The sequence below is a fragment of the Rutidosis leptorrhynchoides genome, chromosome 2 (assembly GCF_046630445.1).
Source record: "Rutidosis leptorrhynchoides isolate AG116_Rl617_1_P2 chromosome 2, CSIRO_AGI_Rlap_v1, whole genome shotgun sequence".
Taxonomy (NCBI): Eukaryota; Viridiplantae; Streptophyta; class Magnoliopsida; order Asterales; family Asteraceae; genus Rutidosis; species Rutidosis leptorrhynchoides.
The window spans coordinates 463,487,016-463,510,582 of NC_092334.1; the positions used below are offsets into that span (position 1 = coordinate 463,487,016).

The 23,567-nt window shown below is 30.9% G+C and overlaps 1 pseudogene; it reads right to left on the reverse strand.

The window, feature by feature from the left end:
- Positions 1–333: 333 nt before the first annotated feature.
- On the reverse strand, positions 334–22,392 carry LOC139889337 (E3 ubiquitin-protein ligase UPL1-like; annotated as a pseudogene).
- Between the last annotated feature and the right edge of the window lie 1,175 nt (positions 22,393–23,567).

Below are 23,567 nucleotides of genomic sequence, written 5' to 3' on the forward strand. Positions count from 1 at the left end.
CGGAAAATCGTTCAACTACATGGATTCAATTGATAGACTATACAAACATTTTGATTAAATCACTGTAACGATTTGTTGATGATCTCCTATTAACAAAAGAAGTGAAGTTAATTCACACTTACAACTTATGTTTTGCCCAATGGGAAGTCCCTCAGAAATAGGCATGAGAAGCACATGAACTTTCTGCACGTGAAAACGAAAGTTGTGTTTTCTTCACTATCTTAATTTGCTTAAAATTTTCTACATCGATGCTCCCTACTGGAAACACATGAACTTATAATTCAGTTCTTCTTATGCTTGTTAGTTGGCAATATCTAGAAATAACTAAAGGCATTACAAATATTCATGAGCAGTAATCAACAACTCTAATTCCTTGTCATGAAAAATAGATATTAAATAGCGTGAAACCAATTCATTATACCTTTCCACGAAAACATTAATTTGAGGGCGTACGGCATTTGTTAATCAATGTTCATCAATTCAATCGACATATTCATGTTTGTTTTCCTCCGTCACTCGAACGTTTCTTCCACCCGGGATCAGTTCATAGTCAGTAACCTATAACAACCCGTTCTAATCCATCTGGACGAATACATTACATTTGGTTACATCGCGAGGTACTTGACCTCTATATGATGCATTTTACAAACATTGCATTCATTTTTAAAAGACAAACTTTCATTTCATCGAAAGTTGACGGCATGCATACCAATTCATAATATATCCAACTATAATTGACTTAGTAATAATCTTGATGAACTCGACGACTCGAATGCAACGTCTTTTGAAATATGTCATGAATAAATCCAAGTAATATCTCTAATATGAGCAAATGCACAGCGGAAGGTTTCTTTCATACCTGAGAATAAACATGCTTTAAAGTGTCAACCAAAAGGTTGGTGAGTTCATTAGTTTATCATAAACAATCATTTTCAATAATATAATAGACCACAAGATTTTCATTTCCACTTCTCATAAATATACGTCCCATGCATAGAGACAAAAATCATTCATATGGTGAACACCTGGTAACCGACCTTAACAAGATGCATATAGAATATCCCCTATCATTCTGGGACTCCCTTCGGACATGATAAATTCGAAGTACTAAAGCATCCGGTACTTTGGATGGGGCTTGTTGGGCCCAACAGATCTATCTTTAGAATTCGCGTCAATTAGGGTGTCTGTTCCCTAATTCTTAGATTACCAGACTAAAAAAAGGGGCATATTTGGTTTAATAATCCAGCCATAGAATGTAATTTCATTTACTTGTGTCTATTTCGTAAAACAGTTATAAAAGCAGCGCATGTATTCTCAGTCCAAAAAATATATATTACAAAAGCATTTAAAAAGGGAGCAAATGAAACTCACTATACTGTATTTTGTAGTAACAATACATATGACTACATTGAACAATGCAGGGTTGGCCTCGAATTCACGAACCTATATCATTTGTATCTTTATTAATACACATAATCGTAATCGAACAAATTTATTTATTATGTTATGTATTAAGATTAATATTCTTATATATATTTTATTAATACCTATAATATGTTATAATACTTATTTGATATATAATTCAATTAACGTTATAATATTGTATTAGTTAAAACATAATTTTATATAATATTAGTATACTCATGTAATAAATATATTTAATGTACAAAATATTTATTTGTTAGAATGATAGTTTTGAAAATGTTGATTTACTAATAATAATAATAATAATAATAATAATAACTTTATTAATAATGATAATACTAATAACAAAAATGAAAATAATAATTTTTAATAATAATGATACTTATAATAATAATGATAATAATGGTACAATAATTAATAAAATGATACTTTTAATAATAATAGTAGTTTTTACTAAAAATGTAAAGTTTAGTAATAATGATAATGAAAATAGTAGTTTTGTTAATAATACTTAATACTTAATAATAATAATAATAATAATAATAATAATAATAATAATAATAATAATAATAATCATCTTACTACTAATGATAATATTATATGTATTTATAATCTTAATCTAATCTTAATCATACTTATAATATTCATAATCATTAAATATAATCATACTTAAATTTTATCTTAATATTTTATCATTTACATATCTTTTATATTATGATTATAATTATAATAATAACAACAATGATAATATAAATACTAATAATAATAATAATAATAATAATAATAATAATAATAATAATAATAATAATAATAATAATAATAATAATAATAATAATAATAATAATAATAATGTGTATACCTAATAAAAGCACGCGTTTGTTGATTTTCCCCAAATCAGATCGAGATAGACAAACCATTCGCAGAGAAGAAAGGAAAAGAGAAAAAAAAATTATAGCATCATCGCCTGATTGATAAATGATTATCTTCATCATCAATAGATCAATCGACGATAATTATCGATGGATAGTAGATCATTGATTTGTCATTATCCTTCTTCAAGTCATAATCGGTCTTCTCTTTCATCATCAATTGATTCGTTATTTAGTGATGTAAGTAAATAGCTCTTTAATATTGTTTTAATTTCTTCATCTTACAATAAATTTTCTGTATTTTCTTAATTGAATCGAGTACGAACAGTAACAGTAGTAGGGTTTTAAATGATGATGATGATGATGCTTAGTGGTATTTTAAAATAGGTGATGGATTGAGAGGTTTGATTGAACGAAACCCTAAATAGAAGCAACAAACGTATAGCATCTGTGATGACCCGGGAATTTTCGATCAAATTTAAACTTGATCTTTATATGATTTCAATACGATAAGCAAAGTCTGTTAGATTGAGTCTCAAAATTTTTGAACTATTTCATATATTCAATTGACCTTTGACTATTCCCGACGATTCACGAATATTTGTGTGTAAGTAAATATATAAATGAATAAATATATATATAGGTGTGTATATTAATTTGAATTGATATAATACAACTTAGTCAGTTAAATTGAAAATAAAGTAATATACAAAAATAATTAGACTATTATTAAAATGAATCTATATATATATATATATATATATATATATATATATATATATATATATATATATATATATATATATATATATATATATATATATATATATATATAAATAAATTCTATATATAAGTAATATTATATATATTGTAATATATATAAAATTCACAAAGATTAAATATTCAAAATATGTTATCTTATATATGATATAAGTAATAAACTGTAATATTAATATATTAAAGGTAATTACAAGTTGAAAATATATTTGTTATAATAATATTATTATTACTAATAATATTAATATTGGTATTTTAATATGAAAATGGAAACATGTAACTTGTTATATCTTCATCATTACTAGTATTATTATTAGATATTATTATTAAAAATCATTATTTTAGCTATGAACATTTTAATATGATAAAATAGTACAAATCATTACTATCATTAATAATATCATTTCTAATATTTTTACTAACAATAATTATTATCATTTTTGTTAATATTACTTGTAATTGTTATTATTATTATTATTATTATTAATTATTGTTATTATTGATTAAGGTAATTATTATTATTATTATATAATTAATATTATTATCATTTTTGTTAGTATTAGTAAAATCATTATTATTAATTTTATTAGATTATTAATATATTTATATTTATTAATTATTAGTATATTAATTATAAAAATAATAATAATAATAATAATAATAATAATAATAATAATAATAATAATAATAATAATAATAATAATAATAATAATAATAATAATAATAATAATAATAAATAGATAAATAAACACAGAAAAGTAATCGGTTAACCATCATTTTCTATTCTTGTTTTCTTGTGTTTGTTTCGAATTTGCTTGTCGACTCCAAATTAATGCACAACAATCTTACTCCATTATAAGTACTACACTTTTGATCTGCAAAAATTAAAAAAAAAAAAAAACAGGTAACTACTCTGTACGTGTTTTCATTTTTGCAAAACCTCGAGTTCGATTTGTTTTTAAAAATCTAAAATTGCAGAAAGGTTAGGAATCTTTTGGTTAAACTATCTGTAAAATCTCAGCCTCCAATTTCTCTTTATCATTTCAAATTTTTGAGTCAAAGGTTAGTTTGGAAAAAGTCAAACGTATGAACAAGGATTAAATTCGAGTTCGTGTTTATATTTCAAGTTAAATTGACACTTCCAATAGTTTCTATGAGTGATTTGGAATATATTTCATGAAGGAACTAAAGGCTATAACGTTCTCAAAATCAAAAAGCCATATATTTTTTTTTAAAAAATTTACGAACAGCAGGAAGCTGTTTTTTTTTTGTTTTTTCATTTTCTTTGATAATCATAAACATACCTTCTAGTTATATGTTTGTTTACAAGTCTTAAAATCATTTAGATGATTGATTAGATTCATTCCTGGGTTGATTGGATTATTGTTAAAGAAGAAGTAGGAAAGGGAAACAGAATAGTTTAAATTTAAATGGGTATCGATCTAAAACAGATATGTTAGCACAGACGAATGGTAAAAGGAAGTGTTAGGTTATCTAGAGGTCTGGGGTTCGAGTCCCGGCTCTGACGATTTAATTCTTTTAAGCCTTTTAAGGTAGTTCTCATATTTACAATTATTATTATTTTTGATATTTTGATTATCATTTATATTGTTATTGTTATGTTATTGTTATTAATGTTATTCCTATGATTATTATTATTGTTATTGATATTATTATTATTATTATTATTATTATTATTGTAATTAAGTATTAGTAAGTAATGTCATTATTGATAATATTATTATTATTAAATATTAATAATGTGTTTATCATTAATAATATTATCATTTAAGTATTGATATCATTATTATTATTATGAATAATATTACTATCATGAAAATAATAAAATTTATTAGTATTTTCATTAATATTAGTATGTAAACTATTTTAATTTTTTTAGTATTATTAATATTGATGTAAGTATTATTATTAATATTAACACTTTCGTTAACATGAATATCATTAACAAGTACTATTATTATTGAAAATTAATATAATTATTATTAAAAGTATCATTACTTTAAATCTATATTTTTATAAAAACTATTATTAATACCATCATTTATATTATTAGTACTATGAAAAATTACTATTATTATCAGTATAATTATTCTAAAGTTATTATAACTAGTATTTTGTAAACAAGAGAGTAATTATGCAAAAGTATATTTAATATACAGAACTTAACTATATTAATTTTTATATACAAAATGAAAACATTTAATTAAATAATGAATTATATATAAAATATTAATATAAAAATCATATCACTGATAATAATATATATATTTATTCGATTACGATTACACATATTAACGAATCCACAAATAATATAGGTTCGTGAATCCGAGGCCAATCCTGAATTGTTCAATATTGTCATATGTATTTTTACTACAAAATACATTAGATGAGTTTCATTATTCCCTTTTTAAATGCTTTTGCAATATATCTTTTTGGGACTGAGAATACATGCGCTATTTTTATAACTGTTTTACGAAATGGACACAAGTAATCAAAACTACATTATATGGTTGAATTATCGAAATCGAATATGCCCCTTTTTATTAAGTCTGGTAATCTAAGAATTAGGGAACAGACACCCTAATTGACGCGAACTCTAAAGATAGATCTATCGGGCCCAACAAGCCCCATCCAAAGTACCGGATGCTTTAGTACTTCGAAATTTATATCATGTCCGAAGGAGGATCCCGGAATGATGGGGATATTCTTATATGTATATTGTGAATGTCGGTTACCATGTGTTCAATCCATATGAATGATGTTTTTGTCTCTATGCATGGGACGTATGTTTATGAGAAATGGAAATATGAAATCTTGTAGTCTATTAAATTTATGAAATGATTATTTATATTAAACTAATGAACTCACCAACCTTTTGGTTGACACTTAAAAGCATGTTTATTCTCAGGTACGAAAGAAATCTTCCGCTGTGCATTTGCTCATTTTAGAGATATTACTTGGAGTCATTCATGGCATATTTCAAAAGACGTTGCATTCGAGTCATCGAGTTCATCAAGATCATTATTAAGTCTATTATAGTTGGATGTATTATGAATTGATATGCATGCCGTCAACTTTTAATGAAATGAAAGTTTGTCTTTAAAAAAAAACGAATGCAATGTTTATAAAATGTATCATATAGAGGTCAAGTACCTCGCGATGAAATCAACTATTATGAATCGTTTTTAATCGATGTGGATTTCGTCCGGATGGATTAGGACGGGTCTTTACAGCATCAACATGAGATTTGCAGGTCTGATAATGGTTTATTTGCAGGGTGTTGTTCGAGTCGTGACATATTCACAAAAACCTTCTTCGTATGCACAGGTATGGTCTGAATGATTCATCAGGAGAATAACCAATTTATGATCTGTCAAAACAGGTATATAACTTTATATGTTAAATTTTTGATTTCTTTTACAATTACAATATAGTTTGGTGTATGCTTAACAGTTAAAGTCTACCTAGTTTAGATTTTACTAATTTTTTCACATGTTAAAAGGTCCTGGATTTAGTTTGTAGGCTATCTCATTTTCATTTGTTTGTGGTTTCATTATAACGTAAATATGGGTAAGATTGTTTGTGAGTGGAAACAAGTTGAATTGATTTTGTCACTGCAATATCTCATACATATTTGTGATATCGTTTGTTATACAGGGAATGGAAATAAATGTAATATTTGTGAACTACCTTTAAGGATGGATGGGTGAATGGTTGTTTGGTTAACCTGTTTAAACCAGAAACATTGGATAACCTAACAGCTTAGTTAGACAGGTGAAGCAGCCATTTTGTTGGTGGTGTTGATAGGTGTTTTTAGCCAGAAACAATATTCTGTGAACTGCAGCAGTAGTTGAAGTGAGTGATGGGAACACGGGGTTTTCAATGGTATTCTAATTAAGGTTGTATTTTTTGTAGGTGATGGTGCTTTGAGGTGAAAAAGATGGTGGATAAAGGATGATTCGATGGTTATCCGAAGATGTTGATAAAGTGGTGATCAAATGGGTTTGGTTTGAAGATGGCAATGGTGGTGAAGTTAGTTTCGATGGTGGTTGATGGCGTGAAGAAACAGAACCAAATTTAGCATCAGTAGATCACTTTACAAGTGTTTTGATTTGTGGGTTACAACCGAGCAATGAGAGAGTTGCAGAAATGAATAAGTGGGTATGTAAAGGTGAATGTGGGTACATGCATCTATAGATGTATATAATGTATATGTGGAGAGAATAGATAGGTTAGCTGATAGACAAACACAGTGCAATTTCACTAATAATTTTAATCACGGGTGTTGTTTGCTTTATAACTAATATCCATAATGTTTGCTTTATAAATAATATCCATAAGTTATGTATATGCATATGGAAAAGTGGTGTGTTGTTTATCAATCTCATGCATAATATATAATCTGTGTGTTTTAGGTAGTGGGGATTGAGAGTGATATTTGACAAGAAAGAAAGAAACATAAGAGAAATTTCATGTGGTTTGGAATGGTGGTTATACGTACGGGTGAATATATATATATATATATATATATATATATATATATACACACACACACACATATATATAGAGATAAAGGTGGTTGATTAGTCAAGTAGTATATATAATTTAGAGATGATGGGTATTTAGTGGTTCAAAACCAGAGAAACGAATAGCTACCCTTGCAAGTTGGTGGGGGTTTTTTATGTTTTATACCTTTAATTCACATTCTATATTTTGTATGCATATGGATATAATATGCTTATTATATTAAAAAAAGAAACAGTGATATATGTTACATAATTGAATTTAAAATCAAACGTGCAATATATATAGTCTAGCTCTCATTGAATTATTTTCTTATGAAATGTCCCGTTCATATTGATTATAAACGTTCCATATTAATTAATTTCGTCGCGAGGTTTTGACCTCTATATGAGACGTTTTTCAAAGACTGCATTCATTTTTAAAACAACCATAACCTTTATTTTATCTATAAAGGTTTAAAAAGCATTACGTAGATTATCAAATAATAATAATCTAAAATATACCGTTTACACACGATCATTACATAATGGTTTACAATAAGAATATATTACATCAAAAATAAGTTTCTTGAATGTAGTTTTTACATAATATCATACAAGCATGGACTCCAAATCTTGTCCTTATTTTAGTATGCAACAGCGAAAGCTCTTAATAATCACCTGAGAATAAACATGCTTAAAACGTCAACAAAAATGTTGGTGAGTTATAGGTTTAACCTATATATTATCAAATCATAATAATAGACCACAAGATTTCATATTTCAATATACATCCCATACATAGAGATAAAAATCATTCATATGGTGAACACCTGGTAACAGATATTAACAAGATGCATATATAAGAATATCCCCATCATTCCGGGACACCCTTCGGATATGATATAAATTTCGAAGTACTAAAGCATCCGGTACTTTGGATAGGGTTTGTTAGGCCCAATAGATCTATCTTTAGGATTCGCGTCAATTAGGGTGTCTGTTCCCTAATTCTTAGATTACCAGACTTAATAAAAAGGGGCATATTCGATTTCGATAATTCAACCATAGAATGTAGTTTCACGTACTTGTGTCTATTTTGTAAATCATTTATAAAACTGCATGTATTCTCATCCCAAAATATTAGATTTTAAAAGTGGGACTATAACTCACTTTCACAGATATTTCCTTCCTCGGAAATAAGACTTGGCCACGGATCGATTCACGAACCTATAAAAATATGTACATATATATCAAAGTATGATCAAAATATAATTACAACTATTTTTATTATGTTTTAAAGATTTGAGTGTATTAAGTCAGCTGTCCTCGTTAGTAACCTGCAACTAGTTGTCCACAGTTAGATGTACAGAAATAAATCGATATATATTATCTTGAATCAATCCACGACCCAGTGTATACACGTCTCAGGCTAGATCACAACACAAAGTATATATATATTTGGAATCAACCTCAACCATGTATAGCTAACTCAAACATTACTGCATATAGAGTGTCTATGGTTGTTCCAAATAATATATATACATGGGTCGATATGATATGTCAAAACATTTGCATACGTGTCTATGGTATCCTAAGATTACATAATATATTAGAATACATGTATAATACAATATAAGTTAGCTAGGATATGATTAATATAGATTTGTTATCAATTTTCACGTAGCTATAACAAGCAAAAATAACGAATCTTGTTTTACCCATAAATTTTTCGTTTTAAATCCGTTTTGAGTGAATCTAATTGCTATGGTTTTATATTGAACTTAAGTTTATGAATATATACAGAAAAATTATAAGTTTATAGTCAGAATTACAGGTTACAAGTCATTTTTGTAAAGGTAGTCATTTCAGTCGAAAGAACGGCGTCTAGATGACCATTATGGAAAACATACTTCCACTTTGAGTTTAACCATGATTTTTGGACATAGTTTCATGTTCATAAGAAAAATCATTTTCCCAAAAGAACAACTTTTAAATCAAAGTTTATCATAGTTTTTAATTAACTAACCCAAAACAGCCCGCGGTGTTACTACAACGGCGTATATCCGGTTTTACGGTGTTTTTCGTGTTTTTCGGTTTTAAATCATTAAGTTAGCATATCATATAGATATAGAACATGTGTTTAGTTTATTTTAAAAGTCAAGTTAGAAGGATTAACTTTTGTTTGCGAACAAGTTTAGAATTAACTAAACTATGTTCTAGTGATTTCAAGTTTAAACCTTCGAATAAGGCAGTTTTATATATATGAATCGAATGATGTTATGAACATCATTACTACCTCAGGTGTTGTGGATAAACCTACTGGAAATGAGAAAAATAGATTTAGCTTCAAAGGATCCTTGGATGGCTTGAAAGTTCTTGAAGCAGAATCATGACACGAAAACAAGTTCAAGTAAGATTTCCACTCGAAATAAGATTATTATAGTTATAGAAATTGAATCAAAGTTTGAAGATGAGTATTACCTGGTATTAGAAATATATCTTACTATAAATAAGAAAATTTTTTTGAAGTTGGATGATCACTTTACAAGATTGGAAGTAAGCTAGCAAACTTGGAAGTATTCTTGATTTTATGAAACTATACTTATGGAATTTATGAAGAACACTTAGAACTTGAAGATGGAACTTAAGAGAGATCAATTAGATGAAGAAAATTGAAGAATGAAAGTGTTTGTAGGTTTTTTTGATCGTTGGTATATGGATTAGATATAAAGGATATGTAATTTTGTTTTCATGTAAAAAAGTCATGAATGATTACTAATATTTTTGTAATTTTATGAGATATTTCATGCTAGTTGTCAAATGATGGTTCCCACATGTGTTAGGTGACTCACATGGACTGCTAAGAGCTAATCATTGGAGTGTATATACCAATAGTACATACATCTAAAAGCTGTGTATTGTACGAGTACGAATACGGGTGCATACGAGTAGAATTGTTGATGAAACTGAACGAGGATGTAATTGTAAGCATTTTTGTTAAGTAGAAGTATTTTGATAAGTGTATTGAAGTCTTTCAAAAGTGTATGAATACATATTAAAACACTACATGTATATACATTTTAATTGAGTCGTTAAGTCATCGTTAGTCGTTACATGTAAATGTTGATTTGAAACCTTTAAGTTAACGATCTTGTTAAATGTTGTTAACCCAATGTTTATTATATCTAATGAGATGTTAAATTATTATATTATCATGATATTATGATATATTACTATATCTTAATATGATATATATACATTTAAATGTCGTTGCAACGATAATCGTTACATATATGTCTCGTTTCGAAAACCTTAAGTTAGTAGTCTTGTTTTTACATATGTAGTTCATTGTTAATATACATAATGACATGTTTACTTATCATTTATCATGATTAAACATAGTGTATCAATATCTTAATATGATTCATATGTATTTAGTAAGACGTTGTTATAACGATAATCGTTATATATATCGTTTCGAGTTTCTTAATTCAATAAACTCAATTTCATGTATATAACTCATTGTTAAAATACCTAATGAGATACTTACTTATCATAATATCATGTTAACTATATATATAATCATATATATGTCATCATATAGTTTTTACAATTTTTAACGTTCGTGAATCACTGGTCAACTTGGGTGGTCAATTGTCTATATGAAACCTATTTCAATTAATCAAGTATTAACAAGTTTGATTGCTTAACATGTTGGAAACACTTAATCATGTAAATATCAATTTAATTTAATATATATAAACATGGAAAAGTTCGGGTCACTACAGTACCTACCCGTTAAATAAATTTCGTCCCGAAATTTTAAGAAGTTGGAGGTGTTGACGTATCTTCTGGAAATAAGTGCGGGTATTTCTTCTTCATCTAATCTTCTCATTCCCAGTTGAATTTGGGTCCTCTACGAGCATTCCATCGAACCTTAACAATTGGTATCTTGTTTTGTTTAAGTCTTTTAACCTCACGATCCATTATTTCGACGGGTTCTTCGATGAATTAAAGTTTTTCGTTGATTTGGATTTTGTCAAACGGAATAGTGAGATCTTCTTTAGCAAAACATTTCATCAAATTCGAGACGTGGAAAGTGTTATGTACAGCCGCGAGTTGTTGAGGTAACTCAAGTCGGTAAGCTACTGGTCCGACACGATCAATAATCTTGAATGGTCCAATATACCTTGGATTTAATTTCCCTCATTTACCAAATTGAACAATGCCTTTCCAAGGTGCAACCTTAAGCATGACCATCTCTCCAATTTCAAATTCTATATCTTTTCTTTTAATGTCGGCGTAGCTCTTTTATCGACTTTGGGCGGTTTTCAACCGTTGTTGAATTTGGATGATCTTCTCGGTAGTTTCTTGTATTATCTCTGGACCCGTAATCTATCTATCCCCCACTTCACTCCAACAAATCGAAGACCTGCACTTTCTACCATAAAGTGCTTCAAACGGCGCCATCTCAATGCTTGAATGGTAGCTGTTGTTGTAGGAAAATTCTGCTAACGGTAGATGTCGATCCCAACTGTTTTCGAAATCAATAACACATGCTCGTAGCATGTCTTCAAGCATTTGTATCGTCCTTTCGCTCTGCCCATCAATTTGTGGATGATAGGCAGTACTCATGTCTAAACGAGTTCCTAATGCTTGCTGTAATGTCTGCCAGAATCTTGAAATAAATCTGTCATCCCTATCAGAGATAATAGAGATTGGTATTCCATGTCTGGAGACGACTTCCTTCAAATACAGTCGTGCTAACTTCTTCATCTTGTCATCTTCTCTTATTGGCATGAAGTGTGCTGATTTGGTGAGACGATCAACTATTACCCAAATAGTATCAAAACCACTTGTAGTCCTTGGTAATTTAGTAATGAAATCTATGGTAATGTTTTCCCATTTCCATTCCGGGATTTCAGGTTGTTGTAGTAGACCTGATGGTTTCTGATGTTCAGCTTTGACCTTAGAACACATCAAACATTCTCCTACATATTTAGCAATATCAGCTTTCATATCCGGCCACCAAAAGTGTTTCTTGAGATCTTTATACATCTTCCCCACTCCGGGATGTATTGAATATCTGGTTTTATGTGCTTCCTTAAGTACCATTTCTCTCACATCTCCAAACCTTGGTACCCAAATTCTATCAGCCCTATATCGGGTTCCGTCTTCCCGAATATTAAGATGTTTCTCTGATCCTTTGGGTATCTCATTCTTCAACTTTCCTTCTTTTATAACCCCCTGTTGCGCCTCCTTTATTTGAGTAGTAAGGTTAGTACGAATAATTATATTTATAGCTTTTACCCGTATAGGTTCTCTGTCCTTTCTACTCAAAGCGTCGGCTACCACATTCGTCTTCCCCGGGTGGTAACGAATCTCAAAGTCGTAATCATTCAATAATTCAATCCACCTACGCTGCCTCATATTCAGTTGTTTCTGATTAAATATGTGTTGAAGACTTTTGTGGTCGGTATATATAATACTTTTGACCCCATATAAGTAGTGCCTCCAAGTCTTTAATGCAAAAACAACCGCGCCTAATTCCAAATCATGCGTCATATAATTCTGTTCGTGAATCTTCAATTGTCTAGACGCATAAGCAATTACTTTTGTTCGTTACATTAATACACAATCGAGACCTTGCTTTGAGGCGTCACAATATATCACAAAATCATCATTCTCTTCAGGTAATGAAAATATAGGTGCCGTAGTTAACTTTTTCTTTAACAATTGAAACGCTTTCTCTTGTTCATCTTTCCATTCAAATTTCTCCCCTTTATAAGTTAATGCAGTCAAGGGTTTTGCTATTCTGGAAAAGTCTTGGATGAACCATCTGTAGTAACCAGCTAGTCCTAAAAATTGGCGTATGTGTTTCGGAGTTTTCGGAGTTTCCCACTTTTCAACGGTTTCAATCTTTGCTGGATCCACCTGAATACCTTCTTTGTTCACTATATGACCGAGGAATTGAACTTCTTCCAACCAAAATGCACACTTTGAAAACTTAGCGTACAGTTTTTCTTTTCTCAGTAACTCTAGCACTTTTCTCAAATGTTCTTCATGCTCTTGATCATTCTTCGAGTAAATAAGTATGTCATCAATGAAAACAATGACACACTTATCAAGATATGGCCCACACACTCGGTTCATGAGGTCCATGAACACAGCTGGTGCGTTAGTTAATCCAAACAGAATAACCATAAACTCGTAATGACCGTAACGCGTCCTAAAAGCAGTCTTTGGAATATCATCCTCCTTCACCCGCATTTGATGATATCCAGAACGTAAATCGATCTTCGAATAAATAGACGAGCCTTGTAGTTGATCAAATAAGCCATCGATTCTCGGTAGTGGGTAGCGGTTCTTGATGGTAAGTTTGTTCAACTCTCGGTAGTCGATACACAACCTGAATGTACCATCTTTCTTCTTGACAAACAAAACAGGAGCTCCCCATGGTGATGTGATTGGTCGAATGAAACCACGCTCTAAAAGTTCCTGTAACTGACTTTGTAATTCTTTCATTTCGCTGGGTGCGAGTCTATATGGAGCATGAGCTATTGATGCAGCTTCTGGTACAAGGTCTATTTGAAATTCAATGGATCGATGTGGGGGTAATCCCGGTAATTCTTTCGGAAATACATCGGGAAATTCTTTTGAAACGGGAACATCACTGATGTTCTTTTCTTCAGGTTTAACTTCCTCGATGTGTGCTAGAATGACGTAACAACCTTTTCTTATTAGTTTTTGCGCCTTCAAACTAATAATAAGATTTAATTTCGCGTTGTTCTTTTCTCCGTACACCATTAAAGGTTTTCCTTTTTCACGCATAATGCGAATCGCATTTTTGCAACAAACGACCTCTGCTCTCACCTTTTTCAACCAGTCCATGCCAATTATTACATCAAAACTCCCTAACTCGACTGGTATTAAATTAATTTTAAACGTTTCATCCCCCAGTTTAATTTCTCTCTCCCGACATATATTATCTGCTGAAATTAATTTACCGTTTGCTAATTCGAGTAAAAATTTACTATCCAAAGGCGTCAATGGGCAACTTAATTTAGCACAAAATTCTCTACTCATATAGCTTCTATCCGCACCCGAATCAAATAAAACATAAGCAGATTTATCGTCAATAAGAAACGTACCCGTAACAAGCTCCGGGTCTTCCTGTGCTTCTGCCGCATTAATATTGAAAACTCTTCCACGGCCCTGCCCATTAGTATTCCACTGATTCAGGAAATTTCTAATAATGTGGCCCGGTTTTCCACATTTATAACAAACAGCGTTGGTATTACTTGCTCCGATTCTATTCATTTCGGCATTACATGTTCCGACATTATTTGTTCTTTTAGTTCTATTAAACTTTGGTCCGTAGACCTCAAACTTTGTCGCGCTATGACCATTTCTTTTACACCTGTTGCAAAATGTCGTGCAAAACCCCTGATGATTTTCTTCACACCTATGACATGGCTGTTTTTGGTTTTTGTTGCCGTTGTTGTTATTGAGGTTATTGTTGGGATTGTTATTGTTGTTGAAACGGTTGTTGTAGTTGTTGTTATTGTTGGGATGTTTGTTGTAGTTATTGTTAGGATTGCGGTTATTGTTGCGATTGTTGTTGCGGTTGTTGGGATAGTTGTTGCGATTGTGGTTGTAATTGTTGTTGTTGTTGTTGTTGTACTGGTGACTCTTGTCACCGTTTTCCTCCCACTTCCTCTTGAGTTGTTTTGTGTTGGCTTCTTCAGCCGCCTGCTCTTTAATTCTTCCCTCAATCTGATTTATGAGTTTATGAGCCATTCGACTTGCCTTCTGTATAGAAGCGGGCTCGTGTGAACTTACATCTTCTTGAATCCTTACTGGTAACCCTTTTACAAACGCGTCGATCTTCTCTTCTTCATCTTCGAATGCTCCCGAACACAATACGCACAACTCTGTGAATCGTCGTTCATATGTGGTAATGTCGAACCCTTGTGTTCGTAACTCTCTAAGTTCTGCCTTGAGTTTATTGACTTGGTTTCTAGGACGGTACTGCTCGTTCATCAGTTGCTTGAATTTCAACCACGGTAGTGCGTAAGCAGCATTTTGTCCTACCTGTTCAAGATAGGTGTTCCACCACGTTAACGCAGTACATGTGAAAGTATGCGTAGCGTACTTAACTTTGTCCTCTTCAGTACACTTACTTATGACAAACACCGATTCGACTTTCTTGGCCCACCGTTTCAATCCAATTGGTCCTTCTGTTCCATCAAATTCCAAAGGTTTGCAGGCAGTGAATTCTTTGTAGGTGCATCCTACATGATTTCTTGCGCCGTTAGCTGCATTGCTAGATTCAGAGTTATTGTTGGTATGTAGCGCAGCCTGTACTGCAGCTATGTTTGCAGCAAGAAAGGTACGAAATTCCTCTTCGCTCATATTCATGGTGTGTCGAGTAGTCGGTGCCATTTCCTTCAAAATAGCCAACTGAATCGAGCTAATCATACAGAATATTAAGAGTAGTCAATAGTATTTCGTAGCATAATATGAACTCATTTATAAAAGCTTTTTCTTCATATTAGCGTTTTATAAGTTTAAATTTGGGTACTACCTACCCGTTAAGTTCATACTTAGTAGCTAATATACAATTCAACTACTAAAATTCCATATGAAAAACTGATTATAATAATATATCACATACAAATATTCTTCAAACTTACAACTTCGCTATATTACATATAACATGAAATATAGTACACTTTGATACAGGACAGTTTTGAAGATAAATCTAGTTAATACGCAAGTTGTTCAGCAAAGGAAATAAAGACACGTAATTTATAAGTCCAGAAACAAGTCATGCATTCTGGTTTTACTAAGACGACTTCCCATCCTTGGTCTTGTGGAAAATAACCGTTATGACCATTGGCTAGGCAGCATGTTGTAATGTCGTCAAAAGGACGAGGGTTTCGTAATGTCCAACAGCCCCGTAATAATCTAAAAACCTTGTTTCTCACCCCAACTACTGAATCCGTCACTTGTGGAAAGGTCTTATTTAAAAGTTGCAATCCGATGTTCTTTTTCTCACTTTGGTAAGAAGCGAACATCACTAACCCGTAAGCATAACATGATTCTTTATGTTGCATGTTAGAAGCTCTTTCTAATTCACGAAATCCTATGTTGGGATATGTTGAGTCAAAATAGGTTCTTAACCCGTAGCGTAAAATTGCATTTCGGTTCCCCGCATTTAATGCTTTAAAGAAAACACGGCGTAACTTACGGTCTCCCCAGTGTGATATACCCCACCTATCAAAGGAAAGCCTTTTATAAACTAAGGCATTTCTAGAAAGTCTTTCAAATGTTTGACAAGTTAATTTCGCCATAACTAAATATGCTGATGAATTCTGACCGACTCTAGACAAGATTTTCTCAATCATATCCTCTGGTAGGTCTTCTAAAATATTCGGTTGTCTACCCTTAACGTTCATTTTGTTTTTATACTGTAAAATAGATAAGGATTAGATTCGTAAAAGATAATTAACAAATAATACAAGCAATTTTTACATAGAACATAAAAGTACAAGCACACTACAATACATATAATACACAACATGATTACAACCCTCTAATCTGAATCACTGGTTTCTTCTTCTTCGGACTTGGTTCGTTTTCCTAATTTTATAGGAATATATGGTGCTCCTCTAATACGAGCCGTCATTTTCCATAATGGTTTAGAAAAACCTGGTGGTTTAGAGGTTCCCAGGTCATTGTTACATTTTAGGAAATACGGATGTTGTCGATACATATAAAGTTCATCGGGGTTGGAATCAGGTTTCTCTATTTTTATACCTTTTCCCTTATTATTTTCTTTCGCTTTATTAAATTGAGTCAAGGTAATTTCTATAACATCATCGGAATCCTCATCGGGATCCGATTCATCGGAAAATTGGTAATCTTCCCAATATTTTGCTTCCTCTGCGGAAACACCATTGACCATTATTAACTTTGGTCCGTTGGTTGAGGATCTTCTTTTATTTAATCGATTTACTACAGGTATCAATATTTCTTCCTTCGGAACCTCTTTTCTTCTGGTTCCTCCTCTTCCGATTAATCCTCTTCTGGTTCCTCTTCTTCCGGTTCCTCCTCTTCTGGTTCCTCCTCTTTCGGTTCCTCTTCGGGAATTTGTGAATCTTCCCAAAATATATTCGACTCTTCATTATTATTAGGTGAATCAATGGGATTTGTACTAGAGGTAGACATCTATCACACAATATCAAACACGTTAAGAGATTAATATATCACATAATATTTACATGTTAATAATATATAGTTTCCAACCAAAAAAATGTTAAGCAATCGTTTTTGAAGAAAAATACGGTCGAAGTCCAGACTCACTAATGCATCCCAACAAACTCGGTAAGACACACTAATGCAATTTTCTGGTTCTCTAAACCAACGCTCGGATACCAACTGAAATGTCCCGTTCATATTGATTATAAACGTTCCATATTAATTGATTTCGTCGCGAGGTTTTGACCTCTATATTAGACGTTTTTCAAACACTACATTCATTTTTAAAACAACCATAACCTTTATTTTATCTATAAAGGTTTAAAAAGCATTACGTAGATTATCAAATAATGATAATCTAAAATATACCGTTTACACATGACCATTACATAATGGTTTACAATAAGAATATATTACATCAAAAATAAATTTCTTGAATGCAGTTTTTACATAATATCATACAAGCATGGACTCCAAATCTTGTCCTTATTTTAGTATGCAACAGCGGAAGCTCTTAATAATCACCTGAGAATAAACATGCTTAAAACGTCAACAAAAATGTTGGTGAGTTAGATGTTTAACCTATATATTATCAAATCATAATAATAGACCACAAGATTTCATATTTCAATATACAACCCATTCATAGAGATAAAAATCATTCATATGGTGAACACCTGGTAACCGACATTAACAAGATGCATATATAAGAATATCCCCATCATTCCGGGACACCCTTCGGATATGATATAAATTTCGAAGTACTAAAGCATCCGGTACTTTGGATGGGGTTTGTTAGGCCCAATAGATCTATCTTTAGGATTCGCGTCAATTAGGGTGTTTGTTTCCTAATTCTTAGATTACCAGACTTAATAAAAAGGGGCATATTCGATTTCGATAATTCAACCATGGAATGTAGTTTCACGTACTTGTGTCTATTTTGTAAATCATTTATAAGACTGCATGTATTCTCATCCCAAAATATTAGATTTTAAAAGTGGGACTATAACTCACTTTCACAGATATTTCCTTCCTCGGAAATAAGACTTGGCCACGGATCGATTCACGAACCTATACAAATATGTACATATATATCAAAGTATGATCAAAATATAATTACAACCATTTTTATTATGTTTTAAAGATTTGAGTGTATTAAGTCAGCTGTCCTCGTTAGTAACCTACAACTAGTTGTCCACAGTTAGATGTACAGAAATAAATCGATATATATATATATATTATCTTGAATCAATCCACGACCCAGTGTATACACGTCTCAGGCTAGATCACAACTCAAAGTATATATATTTTTGAAATCAACCTCAACCCTGTATAGCTAACTCCAACATTACTACATATAGAGTGTCTATGGTTGTTCCAAATAATATATATACATGGGTCGATATGATATGTCAAAACATTTGCATACGTGTCTATGGTATCCCAAGATTACATAATATATTAGAATACATGTATAATACAATATAAGTTAGCTAGGATATGATTAATATAGATTTCAAGTTTAAACCTTCGAATAAGGTAGTTTTATATATATGAATCGAATGATGTTATGAACATCATTACTACCTCAGGTTTTGTGGATAAACCTACTGGAAATGAGAAAAATAGATTTAGCTTCAAAGGATCCTTGGATGGCTTGAAAGTTCTTGAAGCAGAATCATGACACGAAAACAAGTTCAAGTAAGATTTCCGCTCGAAATAAGATTGTTATAGTTATAGAAATTGAATCAAAGTTTGAATATGAGTATTACCTTGTATTAGAAAGATATCTTACTGTAAATAAGAAAGATTTCTTGAAGTTGGATGATCACTTTACAAGATTGGAAGTAAGCTAGCAAACTTGGAAGTATTCTTGATTTTATGAAACTATACTTATGGAATTTATGAAGAACACTTAGAACTTGAAGATGGAACTTAAGAGAGATCAATTAGATGAAGAAAATTGAAGAATGAAAGTGTTTGTAGGTGTTTTTGGTCGTTGGTATATGGATTAGACATAAAGGATATGTAATTTTGTTTTCATGTAAATAAGTCATGAATGATTACTAATATTTTTGTAATTTTATGAGATTTTTCATGCTAGTTGCCAAATGATGGTTCCTACATGTGTTAGGTGACTCACATGGGCTGCTAAGAGCTAATCATTAGAGTGTATATACCAATAGTACATACATCTAAAAGATGTGTATTGTACGAGTACGAATACGGGTGCATACGAGTAGAATTGTTGATGAAACTGAACGAGGATGTAATTGTAAGCATTTTTGTTAAGTAGAAGTATTTTGATAAGTGTCTTGAAGTATTTCAAAAGTGTATGAATACATATTAAAACACTACATGTATATACATTTTAACTGAGTCGTTAAGTCATCGTTAGTCGTTACATGTAAATGTTGATTTGAAACCTTTAAGTTAACGATCTTGTTAAATGTTGTTAACCCAATGTTTATTATATCTAATGAGATGTTAAATTATTATATTATCATGATATTATGATATATTACTATATCTTAATATGATATATATACATTTAAATGTCGTTGCAACGATAATCGTTACATATATGTCTCGTTTCGAAAACCTTAAGTTAGTAATATTGTTTTTACATATGTAGTTCATTGTTAATATACATAATGACATGTTTACTTATCATTTATCATGATTAAACATAGTGTATCAATATCTTAATATGATTCATATGTATTTAGTAAGACGTTGTTATAACGATAATCGTTATATATATCGTTTCGAGTTTCTTAATTCAATAAACTCAATTTTATGTATATAACTCATTGTTAAAATACCTAATGAGATACTTACTTATCATAATATCATGTTAACTATATATATAATCATATATATGTCATCATATAGTTTTTACAAGTTTTAACGTTCGTGAATCACCGGTCAACTTCGGTGGTCAATTGTCTATATGAAACCTATTTCAATTAATCAAGTCTTAACAAGTTTGATTGCTTAACATGTTGGAAACACTTAATCATGTAAATATTAATTTCATTTAATATATATAAACATGAAAAAGTTCGGGTCACTACATCTTATATCAACAGTTTTATCACGAGTGATATTTCGAACTCCGTTTATTTTAAAATTACATAAGTTTGAATTTAACTTGCTTAATATCAATTGAAACATCAAACGAGTATTACAATCATTTAATATTTATTTTTAATATATTTATATATATATAGATATGTTTTAAATAATAATTATTATAATATCATATTTATAACAATAATATTAAATATTTCAAATTATACTTCCAATTATTATTTATATATATACACACATATCTATTTACAAATAGTTGTTCGTGAATCATCGAGAATGGTCGAAAGTCAAATGAATACATGAACACAGTTCAAACATTTTTGAGACTCAACATTACAGATTTTGCTTATCGTGTTGGAAACATATAAAGTTTAAGTTTAAATTTGGTCGGAAATTTTTGGATCGTCACATAACCTAAATTATAAAATTCAATATTTATTAATCGAAATAAACAATCGAACCTTTTGACTGCAATAAGTTACAAAACTAAAAGTTATATAAGGTTTTATTACCTCTGATCGTTCACACAATATCATCTTCTATTCATCAATTTTAAATGTTAGATATTGATTATCACTGATATCATTCTGCATAATAATTCCAAACAGGCGATCAAATTAGAATTAAACAGTACTTAAAGTAACTACATTTTTAAAAGTTATTCAAATTCTACTTCAAGTTCTTAAAGTAACCCGGGTCGATCGCTTCAATATAATGGTATGTTACTTTTGCACCAAGAATGTGCTTGTAAAACGATCTTGTAAAATGTACATCAAGAAACTGACCATCAAATAGTGCCTTCCCAACCTAAATTACAGTTGAATCTCAGTTAGAAAAAGAAATTAAAAAACAAATTCTGGATCTTAAAACACAAAGTGAAAGTGGCAATTTCAACCCATATATTCATAAATAAATTAATTTGGTTCATGTTTTACCTCAAACGGGTAAAATGAACCAGTTAAGCAAAACAAAAGGTTGTTTAAAAAAATCATTTTGGCCCAAACCCATTTTACCTCTAAAGGGTCAAACAGGTAAAGTCAACCAGTTAAGCAAAACAAAAAGTAGTTTATAGAACTATTTTGGCCCAAACCCATTATACCTCTAATGGGTCAAACAGGTAAACTGAACCAGTTAAGCAAAACAAAAAGTTGTTTTAAAAAACCATTTTGGCCCGACCCGTTTTACCACAGTTACAAAAAGCAAAGCCACTTACCACTCTTCTGACAAACTTGAAGTACGAAAGGTGTTCCGTTTGGTATTCGGAATTCGGATTTGGCTGAAACGTTGCATCGTTACCAACAGTTGTAAAAAGAATAGCTCCTTTATCAAAAATAACACGCGTTTATAACTGATACCATTCTTGTAAGTCCACCCGCATCAATACCTTCTTCCCTTTGAAAATGAACAGTTAATCTGCCATTCAAATCTTGAGTCTGTCTCATTCTCAATTGATTATACGAATCTTCAAGTATATACACCCGTCTTACAGAGATCCTCAATGGACTATGATGAAGATCATGTTGATGTTTAATTTTTTAGATCTAAAATGAGATCGTTTGTTGTCAAAATCAATAAAAAGCAGGACCTTAAGCATGAGCGAAAATGAATTTTCGAGTAATCCCGGGTTTTGTCGTATAAACGCGTTGAGTAGATTCTTATGCTTTTCTGAAAACTTCACAAACACTACGTGTTTTTCATCGACTTTAGTCCCCGAAGTAGTCACCTCGTCAGAATTACCACCAAACTCTTGATTCCCGGGGTGCAACTTCTCACACATAACGAAGAATGATTCGATGTAAGGTAACACGTTTTGAGTGCCAGCTGGCTATGGAGATATTGCACCCGAAGCTCTTGATAAAGGTTCTACATCGGGTGACATGTCAGAATAGCTCTCGATTTTGCTTATGCACGTGCTTAATTCTGTCCACAAAGGTTCTAAGGAAACATTTATGTCACCGATAAGAGTAAGGGTCGCGGTTTGAATGTTTTCAGGGAGTGTTTGGTCTTTTCTGTATTAAGTGAGGCGACAATTAAGCTTAGTGCTTGTATGACCAGCAAGATTGCGGCTCCATCTGAAGTGTTAGTAGTAATAAGTGCCTTGTCGATTTGACTAAATCTATGTAACTCATCCATGGCTGATATTGTGAGGTTCTTCATTGCGCCAGCTAGCTCGATGAATAAATGACAGTGACTGTGTGCGATGGTTACCAATTTCTTTAATACTTCCGCCACAAGAGCATATGCATTATCCGACAAACTAAAAAGAGTAGATATTAGAAAAGCATACATCTATTAGGTGCGAATTAATATTAAAATGACTGAAAATCAATGGATTTAGCAACAAACAAACATTTTTCTAGTAAAAAAAAAAGCTTTACAGAAGTAGGTTAGACATGCTAATGACCCAAATAATTTATATTTCTGATGCATGAAAATACTAAATTAATTTTTCTATATCACAATAATCAGATTGACACTTAAGTACTATCCAATGAGTTTTGTGATGATATTTGTATGATAGTAAACTCAGGCAAAAAGTTTCAAGTTAACCCAAACTTGTTTTGAGGCATTACACATCCAACCCAATTTACCACCTCTATTTCAAACATTTGATTAT